Here is a 20,374-nt window from a genome sequence, read left to right as displayed (position 1 = left end):
TATGATTACTTGCTCCACAGATATTTTTAAGAGAAAATGTCTATTCCTCCTCCCCAACCCCTGATCTGTCTATAAAACAGAAGAGGTGTGATTAATTGTGGTATCCAGTGTGAATCATACACTCACCAATCAAGCAATTTTTTCTTTAAATCACTTCTCTTACTGTCATTCACCTTAACATTACAAACCTGCTCGTCTTCCTGCACTACACGCTGTGGAAACTCATTGTAAAGGACCATGTGTCCTCCAAATACATAATACAGTAGTGAATATTATTAAATACAATTCTGATACCATCTCTTCTGAGAATGGTTATATAGCATGCAAAGTTTTTATCTGTAAGAATGAGTTTAGTAAAAGTTACTTTTAAATGAGCCTTATTCAATTGCATCTTCCTGAAACAGCTCATTAATGTCAAATGTCATCCCATTTACCTCAAATGCCACCACAGTGCTTTGTTTGCATCTCTGAACACACATTTATGTCTGCAGGTAACTATTTCAGTTACATGAAAAGATATCAGATCCACATTAGCTTTTCTTTTTTTCCCCTCTTAAACACTACTTAAATCCTTCAGGTTTCTGTAACTCTTTCAGTGCTTGACCAGGACTTTAAATAATGAACAGACCATGCTTTAATAAGGAAGCACTGAAAACTGCTAGAGTGTCATGAGTGTACTTAAAGAATTACAGACAAACCCTTCTCACTGTCTTGAGACTTAATGATAATTTCCATCCTACAGAAAAAGCTCATCCACAATAAAAATACTTTGTCTATTCCAATAAATAACTTCAGCATGACAAAGCTACTCATTTGAGCGCTGACACAAGCCATGATTTGGTTCCTACTGCACGTTTCTAAGATGAGAAGTGATTAGGAAAATTGTCTTTCAGCAGCAACATCTCCATTCTCAAATGCCACATTCCACCATGAATTTAAAAAGCACCCCACAGTCCCATTCAGGAATACTCTGTTTTTCAATATAAAGCCCTGGCCAACATTCTGACACTGCTCCAGGAATTGGTTATTCTCCCTAAGCTCTTCAAGAACATTTGAACAACATCTAGCAATGGAGTTGCTGTTTTCAAATTAGTCACAGGAAATTTCACAACTGCTCCTGAAGAAAGTTCAAGTGTGCCAGTAATGCATTCAGAATAAGCCCTACACAGATATAAATTGGGCTCAGCTATAACTGAGATGAGCTCCATATTACAGATCAGTCTGTAGAACCAGGAATTACTCAGTACTAAATAAACATACTTACAAGGCCACTACAGGGAGCCAGGACAACAGGAACCAAGGGGATAGTCACACCTACAGTCCTCCAGGCAAGGACAGTTCAGACATGGCAATAAGCACCCAGACAAACACTGCTCATCCCACCTGCAGTGTGTTCCTAGCACTGCCCATTCTGAGTTTCCCCAAACTTCACCTCCTTGCCCAGATATGCTGTCTGAGCACAGAGTATGAATAGGGATTCACCCAGACTATGCACGTGTCCAGCAACCAAGGCAGTCCTTGAGCCACACAGCAAGCTCTGCCCACCTCTGAACAATGTTTGTGCCCTGCCATGCCCAGAAGACCATCCCTGCTACATGCACAATGTGGTGCAGGGTCTTCCCCACCACTCAGCACTGGATCTTATCTCTCAGGTACCACTGACAAGAGTCTAAACTCTGCTAAGTCCACAGCATTCAACCTGTGAAGGGAGACAGCTGGGGCCCCAGCAGCTTTCTTGGGAAGTTTCCCTTTGAGGAAAAATCTAGAACACAACTGTTCCATGACCTGTGCAGCCACAATATGTTTAGCTACCAAATAAGCTAGTCATAAATTAAAATTACTTCTGCAGTTCAGACTACAGTAATTTTAGAGAAATACATACCTATTTTAAGTGAATGTCAACAGTCAAAATATATGTGAGTTTAGTAGCATTTAACAGTTTTTCAGAAGGATCTAATGAATATTGAAGTATGTTCTCAGATTTTAGTGTAGAGACAGCTCAACCTCAACAGATCCCATGATAAAAATCTTTTAGGGGCATTATGTACTTAGCTGACACAAATAACATATTTTAATTACCGTTAACAAGAGTCAGATTTTGTTTTGAATTCCCTGATGTCAAACCTGGCATGTTCCTTTAAGGAGTCTGTACAGAGAGTACAATAGATTTTTCTGTTAACTCATCTAGATTTTTTTTTGCTCATGTCAGTTTGACCTTAAAGAGAACATGATGTCCTCTGAGATTCTTATTTTAAAGAAAAAAAAAAATCATTCTCAAGGCCAACTCTTTTACTGAAGTAAAAGTTCTCCAACTCTTTTTCTAGCTGGTGAAATCTGTTGCTCTATCATACACAAACAGGTAGCATTTCCTGTACTCCTAGTACAACAGAACACAAATACAACTAAGCTCCGATTTCAGAAGCATCATCACTAGTAATTCCAGTCCTGACTTAGAGGTCTGGTCTTTTAATTATTTAGAAAGAAACAAGACTCAAGTTACTGCACAGTGTGAATACTCCAATTGATTCGGTAAGGATTTTTGTGCATTATCCATTATTAAAGTATCTGCAAATTGAGGCTATTACGCTAACAATCAATTTTAACTTATGTCAGTTAATTCATTACATTTGCCTTCATATACCCTCTGGTTTTACTGATATCATAAACTGCCCTTCAGATTTCATTATCCTGCAGTATTTTAGCAGATAGCCTTGAATATGGCAGCAGCCTTGCTAAAATTTCACTAAGTAGTTCAGTGGAAGCCAGAAAACAATGCTGGCAATATTAGAGATATCTTCCTACTGTTACTGCTCCAGAGAATTGGAAGCAACTGCAAGAGGAGTTTAGGAAATCCACAGGACCAAATTTCTCTATGTGCTACATCATTCAAATTCACATATACATTGTTTTATACACTGTTTTACTTGACTGGTCCATAAAGCAAATACACAAAATTCATCAAGTTCTATAGGAACACTTCTAAGATAAATAGCTGACAATCTGTACTTGGAAGACAGTATTTTGTGTTTGAGCTGTAACATCTTTTGTAATGATATTCATTCATGCTTAGAGTATTCAAAGTGGTGAAGAAACAGCCACACGTCTAAGGTAAGTTGTTCCAGTGACTATTATGCTTGAGAAGAAGCTGCCTTATTTCTAATCTGAATTTACACAACTTTTTGTTATTGGATTTCTCTGTGTCTTTTCTTGCTGAATACGAGTGGTTCCTCCCCCACATCTTGAAAACACTTCTTAATCTTTACCTCAATAAATTAAATAGACCAAGTGGAATTCTTTCAACATACAGTGCTTCCTTGTATTCTCATTTTGTAGTTATCAGAGCATGTTCTTATTTTGATGCATCCACCCTTTCTGATATTCCAAGCAAAAAGGGGCTTTGTTGATTCTACATGTTTTCTGCTTTGTAGGAATTTGCTCAATAAGCACAAGAATCCATGATCTTGTGCCTCATGAAACTTGGAGTATTACCTAAATATGGTAGACTAATAATAAATTAAAAATATAAAAGTAATAAAAGAAGTGTATAGATATCTTGGTACCACTTCCCATCAACAAAATGGAAAATAACAAGTCTTGGATTTTAAAACACACAACATTAATAACTACAGCCTCCATCTACTGTGAAGTTTGACTTTTTTCCCCTTATAAGATCGATATAATTCATGGATAGTTCTTTTAAAACACAGTATGGAAAAGTTTACTGTGTTTTTCTTCGTCAGGATTCAACGATGCTTTGACAAATTCTAGCAACAGACATGACTAAAGTCAGGAATCAGTTTACCAAACAAGAATTTCTTACAAGTAATTATCTTCTCTTAAAAGAAGCTAGAACAACTTCAAGTATTTTTAGAATGCCTGATTTTATCTGAACTTCATATTTGGGTGTGTCATTTTTAGCTTTAGGCTGAATTATAGTTCCCAGAACCCTAAAAAGAAAACCACAAACTTTTGACATTTTTCACCCATATTTAAAAAGCCGCTTTTGACATGAATGATGTTTTCCAGTAAGGTCTACATTGCTGGAAAATAAGTACAAAGAAGTATTTAGTTCTACTTGATGCTATTCAGATATGGCAAAGTTAACTAAGCCCCTAAACTTCTGATAGTTTCTGCATGGGAACAAGCAATATAAACAGCACTTATTAACCCATTCCTTAGCTTGAGACAGTTTGTCTTAAGGTGTCTCCTAGGATACTGCAGAAAGCAACCTCTTCCCAGCTCCCCACGGATTCATGCACCATGCTTCTACTTCTCTGGTTCAATAGGACACTTATTATTTTCTCTTGAACTGGGTTGTGTGTATTCACGCACATACGTATATATCTATGCCAAATGAGCTGGCTTCTCCTCTCATTTCTTAAATAATGGGAATGAGTATGCAGAAAGCTTTCTTTTGGCTTGTGTACAGATTCTCTGCCTAGGTCAAATTAATTACTATATCTGGCTACCTGCTCAGCAGCTGCTTCTGAAAAATTAGTTCCAGGTGGATGACTGCACCTCATTAACACAGGTGATGCTCATCTCATACAAGTAGAAAGAAGTATTCACCTCAAAATTCATAGAATACTCTTGCTTTCTAATGAACAACTGTGTGTCAGCAATTTCGTCCTTACATTTTGTATTTTGTAATTTAGACTTTGGGATCAAGGGACACTATAACGTTTAGGGTGAAAATAGCACTAGAGGATCACCAAGAATGAAGAAAAATTATTTGTCAGAGATGACACCTTCTCTGCATGCTTTACTACCCAAATTCCTGATATGCGTTTATGTACATTACCTATTTTACAGCCTCAGCATAACATCACCAACATTTTATACTTACAGCCTCTCAATTTAGTTGCTTGCTTTATTGATAAGGGGAATATTAGATAAAAAGGATGTAGAGGATTTCTGTTCTTTCTTAAAAGAAACACTTCAGGATCAAGATCCTGAAGTTAAGTTCAAGGCTCTCATTAAAAATCTGGATGACTTAATTACCAGTATTAAGAATTAGAAGCTAGGCACACTGTGAAGATATGATTAATGAAACCCATGCCTCAGGCATCAGAGATGACAAGGCTTTCTTCATATTTAGCACAATTATCATGGAAGATTTTGGCTTTCTACTACATAGCGACCCAGATAGGACTGGGAAACAGACAGGAAAAAGGCCTGCTCTAGCTACTGCTATGGGCATTTCTGTCCCTCTGAAATAGTTTCAGCAGTGACATCTAGGGGGGAAAGCGTAAGGGATCCATGCTAAAGAAACCCAATCCTCCTCTGTCCTCCCCCTCTCTGCTTCAGGTGAAGAAGCACAGCCATAAAGTTACTGTGCAGGTCAGCACAGAAACAGGAACTAGGCTTAATTAGTTTAACTCTAAGTTTAAAAAATATGATTCAGAAATTACAGTAAGTATTTTTCCTGAATATCACTGCTTAAGTTTCATAAAATTAAAAAGACAAGTAGGCAATCCATAAAAACCTGTGTAAGCTTACAAAAGATGAAATTCAAGTATAGAACTTCAACCAGCAAAGCCATATAATGCTTGACACAATAGGGGGGAAAAAACAGATTTCTGTAAAATTTCTTTTGAACAAGGACTTTTTTTTTCCTCATTAACATCTACTGTGAGAAACACAATGGAAGCAGATAGATATACCCAGCCATATGCTAAACTAGATAAGAACTATTAAGTCACCTTTATGAATTATTAATGATGTAAGTAACTATGGCTGTAAGCTCACAAAGTAACACTTCTTTGAGATATGATATAGAAACCAGCGAAAACCTGATAGTTGTGAGATCACTCAATAGTATAAACAGCTGTAACATCAATTATTCACTTTAACTACATCAAATAAGAATACTAGTTTTCTGAAATATCATGTTCTACTCATGCTATTAAACAATGAGGGTTCAATTAGAGACCTTACTTTTCTGAGCTTATCCCTCTTAATTACACACAAGGCTTCAGAAACGCTTATTTTGGAAAACCTACCAGCATACCCCACAGAAAGAAAGGTGGTTGTTTGTCACTTCCACTACCATTTCCCCTACAACATTCAAGCACAGGAATGCCCTGAATTTTCCATTTGTGATCAACTACACCAGGTAGATACACCTTAACTAAAAAACACATGGTTTCAGAGTTCTTTGTATCCTGAACCAAATATAAAAGGGTCTAAACCAGAAACAAGTATAAATTGTCTGATAGAGTTGCAAGACAAGTAAGAAAACAAACAACTTTGCCCTTCTAAGACATACAGGCAGTACTGAAAACAGTTTCTCTAAGAGACTTCACGTATCACTAACATTCTGAGAAAAATCCACAAAAAGAGGATCACAAATGGTCCCCCAATCAGCACTAAATCCAAAACACATTTATCTAACACTTAAGATAGCCGTTTAGGAAAAACAGACACCTGAAGCAAGTCACTTCAATGCATTTTTAACTTACCTTCATTCAGCCTTGAAAGAACTCAGTGGCAAACCTCTGTTGCTCTGGAGAAAAATGATGTGCTTCTCTTTCCATGTCTACCGCCTTCCCTAAAAAGGGATGAGAGCCACGTTAGCAACACAGCCACAACCACCAGGACCCAAACATGGGCTGTTTCCCTGTACTGTAGTAAGCTTTTATTCCCCTCAACCCTGTATCCCTTTTGGGGGGATATCTCTACAGGAGAAAGAAACCTGGGATTTCCATCCAAACACCAGTTCCTTGGGAACAACTGATTAAACAACCATACTCAAACCCTTTCAGATATCTGTCATCTGTTCTGCATTGCAACTGTCTCACCTAGAAGTTTAGATTTCACCATAATTCTTTAGTATTGGTGCCAACCTTGAACAGTTTTCTCAACTGGCCCTCAGGCTTTTTTCAAGTCAAAAGAATAGCCTTCTAGGAATCCAGCATACACTAAGTGCTTAACACAGCACCCAGGAGACTTTTAGCTTGCCACATTAGAGAAGAAACACCTCAGCAGTACCATTAATTTACAGTGCAACCCTTTCCCAGGTTCCATCTCCCCCGCCTGCCCAGGCACCTACAGAGACTGCACTCACCCCAAACCACAGCACTTTCTGTGCTCCCAGATTTTCTTCCCTGCATGTGGCCAAGAAGAAGCAAAACACCCAGAACTGCTGAGCCTCATTGCCCATAATGGCATCAGATTGCAAAAGAGGCCCAGGTGCTGGGACTGGCACTTACATTCATCACACCAGGGTGTGGTTGATTGGGTAACAACCTGTGAGTGCACTTAAAATAGTGCACACAAACTGAAACTTTTCACTCTACCACAAACAAAGCAGGCTTTGATATTGATACATTCAGATATCCTTGAGAGAATCTGTTTTACTTGGCAAAACCTTTTACAGGCGCACATAATCTAATTTAATAGGATTGCATGACTCACTCCATAATTAGTGAAAGGTTTTTTAACAGGCAAAAACAAGAGCTCAGAAAGCTAATACCTTCCAGGAAGCTTCCTTCTCACCTTTGAAGGGTCACATATCAGAGCAAGGAGTGGCTGACCAGGCTGCTACTGCAAGGTTCTGCAGAGCCAGGTCAGAAACATCAGCAATATAAGTTCATTTCATCATATTTAGCTGGTCAGGAAAAACAGGCAATAATAATGGTACCATCTACACTTGCTTTTGTTCTTTGACTTCCATTTTCCATCTCCCTGAAGGGTTATTACAACAGGCAAAGCATGCAAGGAGAAATAAACTCTAGACTTACTCGGGTGATCAGGAACACATTCCTTTCAGTATGCATCACCTCTGACCCACCTCATGTTTGTGATCAAGTAATTTTGACGAGTTTAGCTTCTGCCACCTGTTGGAATCTTGACACTACCTGAGCAATCAAGTCAGCAACTGTAGGGAGGGGCAATAGCCTTGGATTAGAAGGAAAAAGAAGAAAATAAAGTTGGAAAAAAGCAGAGTAGCTTACAGACACTGTCATCTCAGCCCAGACCAAGCTATGTAGAAAGGAAGCCAATTTCAGACCTGAAGACATGCTTTAATGCCTGAAAGACCGTGTTTTTTCCAGGAATATCAATCTAATAAAAACTATTACTTTTTCCCACAGATCTTACCTCCCTCAAGCACTTCAACTATCATGGTTTCAGAAATGATCTCACAAGCATCCAGGAGCCACCACTAGTGGGGACTGCAGTGTTCCAGCAGCTTTGCTCCTGCCAGACCATCCCTCTCATTTGCCAGACAGAAATAAAAAGATGTGCTCCCTGTTAGAGTACCTTGAAGGGAGGGTAGTCATCGCACTCACCACAATTAGAGAGAAGACTTGTAAAAAGTATGCTGTGGGATTATAAGGGAACAACTTTGCTACTTTCTATGTCTCCAGTTCAAAGGTGCCAAACCTCTGGCTGCTGGATTAAGGTTTAGACCACAAGATACAGTTTGTTACAGATAAATTGCCAACTTCAGGCCAAAGTAGCAACAAAATATTTTTAAAGACACAGGTACAGCTCAGAGACATGGGAATCAACCCTTCCCATTCATTCCTGACCTTTTACAGTACATGAAAACTCAGTCAATTAAAGAAAACCAAAACTAAAAAAGCCAAATCAAAAACCTCAAACCAACTCCAAACTTTTTTTTTTTCCCCTAACTAAATACTACAGCTGGATTTACTAAAATTATAGTCACGACCACTGCAAAAATTGCTAGGGTTATAAAACAGCTTGTATCGTAACCACTACTTTCATTCTGCCATGTGGTTAGAGAACTCATCTGATTTACTCTCCAGCATTTTTCTTGTCTGAAAATATGTTGCTACACGATCCTTAGTGGTTAAAACTATGGCTGAGTCACTATACTCTTCTACATTCAACTTACCCTTCAGAAAGCCCACTTCCACCACAGTGTTTAGAGAGCAATTGGACATGCTTTGGCTTCTGCTTATCCCTCCCATAGAAGAAGACTGCAGATCCACAGCTTGACACTCAACAGGAAGTTTCTTGGAAGTAAGGTACTAGCCAAGAAAATACATGTGAGAAAAGTATCTAAACACAGCAAAAGCAAATGTAGAAAAGCATGCTCCTGCAGTTTGCCTTCTCCACATCTTGGCCAGATAGCACTCTGGAAAAACATCTCATCTCCTCACTTTTAGGAGCTTACCCAGTGATTATCACCTCTCTACAGCAGAGTACTTACTTGACTGATTAGTTGAATGGGAAGAAAAAGGGGATGCAAGGGATCTAGGACTGAGGAAAATATGCGATTGAGGTTGATGGAGAGCATTGCATAATGGAGAAATGCAAGCCTGCCAAATAAGCCTAACAGAACAAGGTCACTTTCCATTGTTTTCTGCTTGTCAATGCTGCTTAGTCATCTCATGCTGGTTTACAAACCCAGTAGACTCTGTTATTCCTCTTGCTTTTGTCATCATATGCTATAAATATATTAGGTTTGAACACTAAGGATGTGGCAAGTTCCCACTGTGCTACCCACAGATCAAAATTGTGATACCCACCCTTGATTTCCTTTATGAGCAATTTCCGCCTTCCCAGCAATGAAATATGAAATGAAATATTAAAAGTCACTGTGTTGAACTATCACGTTCTGCCCCAAAACTTAGCACCCATCTCATTTATTGTTTTGGTACCCATTTAGTTTGTTATGGGAAAAGATGAAAAAAGGAAACAGCCACAACAAAAACTTTTATTTACAACCCTTGTGAAAAACTATTGTTGAGCTGCCATCCCTAGAGTAATAACAAGCCACACTCAGAATAAGTTCAGTTATTTCATCTTAAATGATCAGAGAAAACCAGCACTGTGTTTTCAGACTGTTCACAGAAACACCATATTAAACAACATTTACCGCAACCTGTTAACCATTATTTTCTCAGACACCTTCCTTTCCAAATGCAGGCAGACATTAGGATTATGTTGGACATTATGTGGCTAACTTAAACCAAGCGCTGTGGTTTTAATGGCTGGTGCAATATGTAACGCTGGTCATTCTGATAACTTCTGAACACAGATGTAGTTTAATACTTTATTTACTCTCCAGTAACCCTCAATAACTCCTCATAATTACCAACAACACATCAGAACAGAAGTTTGCAATAGAAAAAAAATGCAAGTTTGATAGAAGATGAGGATAGCATAAGAAGGAACGTTAACTTAGTCCCTAAGAAAATTAGTAGCTTTACCTACAATAAAGACTTGTCAAGTGAAAAATCTGACTATTTTCATCATTGTTGTTCATCTTGAGCTTCATTCCTGTGAGCCGCGTTGTACAGAAACATGTATAAATCACATTTGTAGATGAGCCGTGAAGCTGCTGTCCATCTGCCATAGTCTTGATTTCTACCTCAGGAAAAAGTCTACTAAGGAAAAAATTTAAAGTGCTGACCATTTTTGCAATAGGACATCAGGATTGGCATTAGTTACACTGGTATGCAACTAAATTCTAGTGCTCAGGAATTTATCTGCTGCCCTCCCAGATTAATCAGTTCAAATACAACAAAAAACAAATTGCAGAAGGCCTCCAAAGCAGATCTCAGTAGCTTTAGAGCTTGCTGTGATTATAATTCTCTATTGTGTCCATTGTCATTACACAGCTTCTATCAGGATGAACCATGAGATCAAATTCATTCTGAAATTTAATTTGTGTTTAATCCAAAAGCTGAAGCTAACAGATATGGTGCCACTGTTTCCCAAAGCAGAGGTATTGGTTTTCTAATAAAGTTATTCTGCCAGTGATGGACAGTTGTACTCGACCCATTAATACATAATAAGCTGAAAAATGAAGTGCAACATAGAAGCAACTGCAGAAGCGTAAGCCTGTCTGCATCATGGAACATTCCCCTGCCCTTCCCTGAAAATTTTCTGACAATTTTTGGCTTTTAGGGGGGAGGGAAAGGGGTGTCAGTCAAGGTGTTGCTGCCATTGCCATCAACCAAATTCTTTTTGTCAGGCTACTTGTTGCTGAAGACCATGAACTTCAATTAGAATTACTTTTTAATTACAAGAATACTTATTCAGCAGTTAAAAATAAATAGATAAACTTGGTGTCTACCTCATTTTGATCACTAGTATTTGATTCAACTCAGCTGGTATTTTTTTAATAGTCGCGCTTTTATCATATGTTAATGAACCACATACTTACAGTGGTCTGAAAGAAATTGAGGAAGCAAACTCTCCTACGACCCATGAGAGTACCTTGTATGACCATGCTTGAGCCAAACCAAAACAATTTAAAGTTTAGTGCTACGCTCCATAAACATACAAGCATGTTCCCAATAGCAGCTCAGCTTGCATCTTCCTTTAGTGGTCAGAAATGAACTTCATAGTAAACAACAGCGGAGTGCCAAATTTTCATAAACAAACACTAAAGATATAGCCTTGTTATGACTGTGAGATAGAAAAAGGCAGATCTCTAAGGCAAATTAAGTTAAGCCTTTTTCACTTAGACCCAGAACTCTCAGTCAGCACTTAACTAAACTGTGCAAGGGCTGCCTTTAAATAACCTTATGAACCCAGGACATAATTGACAATCTGCTTAAGAGAATTTAAGGGTATTATGTTTATGAACATTCTCTCTAGAATCTGGGGCTGACTTTAAGTTAGCTACTGAAAATTGCTTTGATGAAATATGGCCTCATGATCTAGAATAGAATCACCAAGGTTGGAAAAGACCCACCAATGTTCTCAGTAAACCATGTCCGTCAACATGTTTGTGCTTGTGAAAAGGTGTTGAGCACGTACAAATTAATAGAGAAGGACCAAAGACTGATTTTAATACTGAAGCCACTGGAAGCAGTTTAGAAAAAATATATTTTTCTCAAAAATAAAATAAAATTAATTAAGTAGTAAAATATAATTTGAGGCTGACCAATTATAAATTCAACAACTTACAGAAGGAGGGAATAAGTGGAAATTTGACAGAGATGGTAAATCCAATCAATTACTAACAATGACTCCTTCAACCTAAATCACCCCAAACCACATTTGCCTCTGACAAGCAAGTTAGAAGAGCCTGGAACCTCATGAAATATTCACAATTAAATCTTTGGAGTAAGATTTATTCATTCCTCATGGGAGAGCATTTGCTGGCTTTCAGGGAATTTTGCTCCCCTTTTACTGCCAGCACCCAAAGCCAACTCTGACTGGGAACAGCTGTGACCCATCTGAGCTCACCATCATAAAATAGGTGTTACTTCAGAGCACCCCTTGTATATTAGATACTAAAAATCAACTGTAAGAAAATGAAATAGTTATATAATGCTCAAAGAAGGTTCATCATCTTTTCCCTAAATAATTAGCTTTGAAAAAGCAGCAGAAAATTTACACAAGCACTTCAGTTTGAAGTTTTCTTGCTTTGGTTTTGAATTTTAAGTTAAATTTCACATCTTAAGACTTGGTTCCTGATCAGATACATTTATCTGTTAGATCCCATGCAATATGAAACTTTAAAACTGCAGTAGCACAGGTAGAATTAAATCTTTTGGTGACTGAACTTTGTTTCAAAACTAATTGGAGATGAACATACTCTGCAGCATAGCAATCAAATACATAATTGAAAAATCTCTGCTCTTGGAAAGTCTTGGAAACTCAACTATCATCTCTCCTTTATTTAATATTTTCATACATCGGAGAAGATGAGATGGGATGTGAAATAACTCCAAAATTAGAATAAGGAAAAAAAACAAAAAACAAAAAAAAACAACCATGGGAAACAGGAGGAAAAAGGACAATTCTAACCATGGGCACTTCTCATTGCAGGGATATACACCTCCTTATCTGAGATAAGACCATCAATGGATATTAATGACGAGGAAACACTGACATTAAACAGTAGCACGAAGAACAGAGGGATGAGGAAAATACAGTTGCCTACCATTATCCATTACTAGCCCTGGAGCTTGGTGCAAAAAGGATCAGAGTTAACACTTCACACAAAGTGACCAGCTGTGCAGGGTGATGTGGGAGGAGAGTTAGTTGTGAATCTTGGCATGCATAGCTCAGACAGAAAATGTTTTCCCCCATCCATCAGAAAATCATAAAATGGGTCTCGAAGGTTTGGGCTTGAGATTCTTCAGTGAACAGAAATATAGGGGATTAGTAGTTGGCACCACACACTAGTTTGAGGCAAAGCCCTGGAATTAACTAACCAGGTTCCACATCAAAAAACTTGAAAGGTTAAATGCTGCAAGGAAAAGAAAGCCAGTGATACTGCATCTTTCTGGTGCTGTTTTTGAAGTTAACTGATTATTGAAAAATAACAGCTGCTTTAGCTACATAACATGAATCAGGATGACTCAAGAAAGTGACATAGCATCTCTGCTCTACCCTTCAAGAAGAAAGAGTTAAACATTATTTGTTGTTTCAGCAAAATAAACAATTCAAGCCCTTATATCATAGGCTTAAATATCTTTGAAAGGTAGAATGGACCTTCAAATATTTCACTTGCCTGTTCACAGTACTTTCTAGCTAGAGGGGTCAGAGCAAGATTAGCATCTCATCAGTACTGTCTGCTGACCCAAGACATACAATTAACTTCCCAGCATCTTGATTAATTCACTGAACACTGGAACAGTAAATTACAAGGATATCATGAAAAACTAATTGTTTTTCTGACCATAAAACTAGATGGTATGATACCACTGCCTCTATTTTCTCCTTCCTAAAATCTTGCCTCCAAGAGATATTTTCAGAAGAGAAATTGATTGCTCAAAGACTTAATTCAAGGTGAAGTTTCCCAGTTTCTGCAAAAATACTTGGAACTCCTTGTGAATAAACATATAAGCATGATCTATAGAAAACTGCCTCAAGCAAAAGCTACTGTTTTCAGGCAAAACTAAAAAAATACACCATAAAATAATCCCTTGGCAGGAATCCTCCATCCAACTATCAATCAACCAAATAAATAAAATGAAAAACCTAAGGTTGTTTTTACTGTTAAAGCCTCCTGCCTCTACACAGAGACTCACCAGTTCCAGCATCTCTGTGGTTTGGGGATAAAAGATACAGGTGAACACAATACCCGGATGTATCACAGTTTCCAAGAAATCTGTGAGATCTGTCATCCTACTATAATCTGTTTTGAAGCTTCATCTCAAAAAATGCTAGTAAAAGACTGACAAATGTTCTTCTAGCATATAATTCCCATTACTCAAGTGCAGCCTGTTCAGCAACCAAATGTGGACAAAGTGATAACCAACAAGACAGTAGAACTGGTGCTGTTGCAGATTCGCATGCAAAACATCTCAAAGAATGAGAAAATATACATTTCTGGCAGGTTTAAATACAAGCTTTCTAGGTACTAAACGAAAACGCAGAAAGGCAAAGTCATCTTGTTCATTCTTTCCGACTAACGGAATAGGACAGTGTTCTTACAAATACAGCATTGCTATTTGACAACAACTATGAAGGAAGGAAAAGAACTTTTATTTCAGACAGGAAAAAGATTTTGAGTAAACCTAAGTTTAAATTTCTTGCTGCTAGTATTTGAAGTTACTCAACCCAAAGTAAATATAATTTTAGCAGATGGAACACTAATAGCAAAGCCCAACATGATTAGTCTTTGATTTAAATACTATTTATCTCTAAAGTTCTCAAAAAGCTGAAGCCAACTACTGTAACCACAGCTAAACTCAAAACACAGGAGAATATCTCAACATATGATTCAAACCAAAACAGAGAGGATCTAGGAGAAAGACAGTCCTATAATTTAAAAGTGTAATTATTCTAAATAGACACAAAAAGCAGTTTTACTTGAGGATGCTAGATAGAATAGGTAAGCAAGCATTCCCATATAATAGAATGCACTCAGTTCTACATGACACCTTAAACATCAAATTGCATAATTGAGGAGCAAAAGTCAAAAGCTGTTTCAATATGATGATCTGTGCTCAACTTGAGCACAAGGTGAAAGGAAAAAAAAAAAAATAAAAAAATCACAATTTCTTTGAAGCATCGTGAGTCAAAGAATATTGTAACTCCCTCACCAGAAGTACATAAAAACAGAAGAATGGGCTGTCAATTGCACTAAAGAAATATTTTTTCCTCACAGAGACCATTTGGAAGTAAATTCGGTTTCTTTTTCTGATGCAAAATTTTACTATTACAGGAAATTCTGTTGAAAGAAATACTTCTCCAGAAATTTGACAGGCAATCACCAACCAAAAATCCATTTAAAACTGAAGAGTCTTTCAGACAGACTCAAAGACGTGTACCAGCTAAGCAGGAGTGTAGACAGACTTAAATGCATACATGTCATAATTCTTTCCGAATTTATCACCTGAAGTCTCATCTACTCATTTGTGTCCCAAGGACTGGTTTGTCAGTTAGAAAGCATTAGTAAAATCTTTTCTTGTTCCTGGAAAGAAAGGTGAACAAATCAAGTGAAATCCTGCCTTGTAAGTATTCCAAGCAGAGACATCTGATGAGTGAAAGTTCTGATGATGTACTTACAGCTAGAAAATCTTAGACCTATAATCATCTTCAGGGTACTTAATAGGCTTAACTAATGCCCTTAAATATCAGCTTCATACAAACCATTAGTTGAGTCATAGTCCTCTGTGTAAATGAGTACCTGGGAGATCTGAACAACTCTTACGTGATATTTTAGAAAGTCGAAATGTGCCTCTTGGAACAAATTTCATTCCCTGATGTAGGGGGTCATTGCAGACAGGTACTGCTGAAGACAGTAGCAATCAGCCTCTTAAAATTCAACAGATTGGCTTACTCAGCCAATCAAGAATGACCCAAAATAGTCACACCATTAACAGGGGGTGACTGTAAGTGTAGATAATTGAAATGTGATGCAAAGTGGCTGTAGCTGGTTCTGGCACAACATATAACCAACTTCACCTGCCTGAGAACAAGAGGCCTACAAGCTTTTCTTTCAAGCAGGTTGTTGCATAAGCTTGGAGCTGCACACCTGTGTAACAGCATAGTAGGTCACACGCATTCACTAATGCTTAGGGAGGCATATGCAATTCTAATCTTGCCCATATGGCACTTGGGGAAAACATGCAATATATTCAACACTGTATTCAAACACATCATTTTCTAGATTTAAAAACTGACTGGAAAGGAGTGAAATATAAATAAAACTGGGTAAGTGTATTTTGTTTTCTTCGTAGACTTAACCACACTCCAAACATCAGCTGTACTTCTGGTCCTTCAATATTTTTTCTTGTCTTGAAATTTCTTAAAGGTATTCATTTCTGTCTATATCTTTCATTTTAATTATAGCTTCAAGGTACTTGTTAACCCACAATTAGCACAGTGTGAAGCTAAAGGGGAGCATCAGTTGGGCCCAGAATAACCTCATAATTTTCTCCCTATTCTCAGTTTTCTCAACTCAGAGACTCCAGATTGTTTGATTCCATTTGAATTTTAGCCCATGGTGAACTTGACACAGTTGCTAAGATACAGATCAGTCTGCACCATGTTGATACAATATTATTTAAACACTTGAAAGGGCAGCCTAACAGATCTCTATAAACACACATCTCTGCTGTAAACTGCTGAAACAAGAAGCCTGACAAAAATTAAATCCAGGATCTTCCAGAGATTACAATGGAAGGCTTCACGAGCACCCACTCACCATCACAGCACCTGAGTGTTGCCACCTTGATCTAGACTCAGCATATACACATAGCCCCTGGTGTGATGCCAGCAGCTTTGTATTGAGCAAGATCCCTACCCTGCTGCCACTGTCAGAAACATGCAGGGAATCCTCTGTGATGTTAGTTGCTCAGGGACAGCAGCTGCATCTGGGTCACAGCTGGGGCTCCCATCTTGCTGCTGGAAGCTGCATGCCCTCATTGGTGCAGCAGCCAGCCTTGCTCGTTGCCAAAGCCTTGCTGCACCACATGCTGGTCAAATAAAATTAGAAGTTTGCTCCTTTACAAAGAAAGGCAAAAGATTAACACAGTCAGCAGAAAAATACCATGAGGTACTGCAGTATGCCTTTTCATGTAATTAATATTTGCTTTCCATTATACAGTTTAGTTCACACAGTAATTGTATGGTAGAACAGCTAAGGGCACCCCAGATTCCTCTAAACTGCCCCTACCAAGGTACTAGGAAGTACAAAGCAGCCATTTCACACAGAAGACTTCATGACAACACTTTCTCAGTGGCCTTTGCTGCTCAGCCCCAGCTCACAGGTGCTGAGCTGCATGTCACCCAACACAGTGACCACTGCTTCCAATGCAACTTGTGTATCTGACAGCATCCTGCAAGCATCCAATGAACTTCAGCACCTTCATCATCACAGGACAATCCTACAACTCTTTGATTTAATGGGTGACAAGAAACAGCTGCTCTCATGACCATTTCTAGCTTCCTGAAGCTAGAGAAGAACATTTCAGGGACAAGATGTGCAGACATTCCAAATACATAACTGGAGCCTGGGCTCCAAGGTTCAAACATCTTATGCTGGGTGCCAAATGCATTGGCCTGGTGCAATGATTTCCTGCAACCAACTCAACATCCACAACAAAGTAAGTTTCCAAAAGCACAGAAAAATAAGACAAAGACATCTCAGAACAGTATATGGCCTTCAGAATAAGAAAACATATTTGCACTTACCTTGGTGAATCCAGAATACTATAAGCTTCAGAGCTGTTCAGGGCCAGGCATCAGCAAGAGCAAATCAAGCGCTCCAACTACTTGAAAATCATTTGCCATTTACTTAGCTAATGCCTCTCCAACCACTCTTTTGAAAAAAAAATGTGTACTAATTATGCCAAGCTTCTTTGCATCAGCCTTAAATTATAACAGTATCTTTGGCTATTTTCCTGGTGTTATTTAGCTGTATTATTTACAATACTGGTAAATATTTATTGTCTCCCTTTTATTATTACTTCCTCCACTATTGCACATCCAGCCTATTTAAAAGTATTTTCTATATTTGGATCAAGCTGCAGGGCTGTTGTTTTTTTTTTTTTCAGTGCTTCATCTTCTCTGTCCTATATTTATTCAAAATGCCACACTGATTCTGCTTCTACCCAACTCCATCTTTGTCCAGCTAATTTCATCCATTCTGAAAAGCATTAATTCACAGAGAAAGGAGTGAAGAGGGGCAGGCTGGGTGCAGGCAGCAGCCTCAAACACCACGCAGGTACCAGGGTCTACAGCTGTGAGGCAGAGCTGGAGACCAGCACCACTACCACACTGCTCAGAACGGTGCTTTAGCTTAAATGGAGCTCCTAGGCCTGTTGGCAGGTGAGGAGGGATGGAGGCCCCATTGCTAGTCAGGGCCATTACAAAAATATTAGTGTCCCTACTGCTCTGACACCTTGCACACAGGTACACAACCATGAGTGCTGAGATAGGACAGGATGGTGAGAAAAGAGTTGTTGCCAGATGGGATGCAGCATTAGCTATTTAGGAGAGGACAGTAAGGTTCCCTACGGATATATGGCGTTTATGTTTACACACTCACTTGAATTATTCCTCCTTTTACACTAGTGAGAATCTTCTACAGGATAAAACCAAAATACTCAATGGTTACTTTTGGTAAGGATCTTGATCAAACTTGTTTCCCCAGCATGACCTGCTGATTAGCCATATTTCTTACATATAGCATCAGATAAGACTTGGTGCAAAAAGGTGGAACAAAGGCAGTGAAAGCAGCTAACTGTAGCAGCTTGGATAAAGGAAGCCTGTCTCTCTCCAGGGTTAAAAGAGAGGAAAGGCCACTAAAATATTCAATAATTTCTTCAAAAACTTCTCCAACAGAACTAATTTCTGTGATGTGTTGGTGTCAATATAAGGAGCTATCTAGTCAAGTCTTCTGGTAAGAACTTTCTGGTTAACTCTACCACCCTTTCTATGCATTTACCTTCCTAGTCCTAACATTTGCAATATCTAGAGAAGTATTTCTTGGTCAAATGGCTTCTCATTCATTAAGATCATGTTCCCTTCCCAGCAAAAGTAGAAAAGCAATTCAATAACAACATCAGAACACCAAAGGCACTGGTGTCCAAACTGCTGTACTGACTCGGTTGTCTGATTCTTCAAAACTCTCTTCCCAAATACCACCTGTATTTGCACTTGCTTTAGTAAGTGTGGAGGGAAAAGCCTTCTGCCATCACCCAGCTATGCAGGCATTCTCTGTTGTCTTATCCCCGGTGTCTCTGAACTGAAGATTACTGTGAAAGCTAGATGAGTAGAAAGATATGGAATAACTAACTTTATTAACAAGCCAGTATCAATTTGTGATGGTCAAAACACTGGGCTTTGTTTTGTGACAGCCAGCTGTGACAATCACTGGGTCTTGTGTCTGAGACACACAAGCATGGAAAAGCCATTGAACTGGAGCACAGAGGAGGTGCACAGTCACAGCAGAGACAGCAGCAGCCACTGGTACAATGGCCTGTAGCACAAGGACAGAGGGCAGCAGTATTCTCTAGTCCTGCCCTGATCTCAAACAAACTGTGGAAACCCAGTAAATGAGAGCCTCAAGGATGTTCCAATCAACACCTTCTAGGATCCATGTCACACTATTTGCAGGTAAATATTTTCACTCCCTTTGAAGAAAGTAAACTAAAATACTTTTCTAAGATCCTAGTGCTTGGAAGAACATTGCACTCCGAAGACATTCTTCATCCTGAATTTATCATTAGAAGTGTCCCCACATGTTGATAGCCCACAATGACACTCTGTAGTTAGGAGTTATGAGGAGAGCTATAGTGTGAGAAAAATCAATAGCATTATATTAAAATGTTCAGCCATGAAGGAACAATCAACACTTGAAAATACCAGAAACAATCAATTTCAATAAGCAGTTAATATTAGGTAACAAGGCAGCAAAGCAATAGATAAAGATTAAGCTGATGGGAAAGAATATTTAAAGCATTAATTAGATACACTAGAGTTTAATGCCCCTCAAAAGAGTTTTTACACACACACACACAAAAATCTAAAGTTTCACGTCTGAAGAATCACATCAAGTTGCTCATAAATGTGAGACTTCTTAATTACAATTTGTTAATTAAAATATATACTGCTGGATACCACAGGAGCATGTGATGACATTCCTTTCCCTGTATGAAGGTAAGGATGTACTCTTAGACTGAAGTTACTAACACACCTAAGTCAGTAAGCACCTTAATATATGGCAATGTAAGTTACATTGTTCATTTAGGATTTCCAGCCAGAGTTTCCACAACTCTGAAAAAAGCAAATAACTCATTTTCTTATTGTTCAGAGGCACTTAGAATCAGACACCCATATTCTTGTAATATGCACATCCAAGTGATATGTCCTCTCTTTTCATAAGAATGTGTTCCTTATTTCAAAAGCTTACAGGAGAATTCCAAAAGGACAGAAATATCCCCAAACAAAAGAATAACAACAAAAATAAATAAACAAGAAGTCC

At 38.3% G+C, this 20,374-nt stretch overlaps 1 long non-coding RNA gene across 5 annotated transcripts in view; it reads right to left on the bottom strand.

Moving 5' to 3' along the window:
- The window catches only part of LOC107318059, an 86,497-nt gene extending 78,680 nt beyond the window's left edge, over positions 1-7,817 (bottom strand). For all 5 annotated transcript variants that reach the window (XR_004308344.1, XR_004308345.1, XR_004308346.1 and 2 more), the window contains exons 1-2: positions 7,067-7,817; positions 6,462-6,550 (exon numbers count right to left, since the gene is read on the bottom strand). This is a non-coding gene — a long non-coding RNA (uncharacterized LOC107318059). The remainder of the gene's footprint in view (positions 1-6,461; positions 6,551-7,066) is intronic.
- Positions 7,818-20,374: the final 12,557 nt, after the last annotated feature.

Source organism: Coturnix japonica, chromosome 9 (genome assembly GCF_001577835.2).
Source record: "Coturnix japonica isolate 7356 chromosome 9, Coturnix japonica 2.1, whole genome shotgun sequence".
NCBI lineage: Eukaryota > Metazoa > Chordata > Aves > Galliformes > Phasianidae > Coturnix > Coturnix japonica.
Note: the sequence above shows the minus strand (reverse complement) of the source record. Positions and strands in the feature narration are given on the sequence as shown.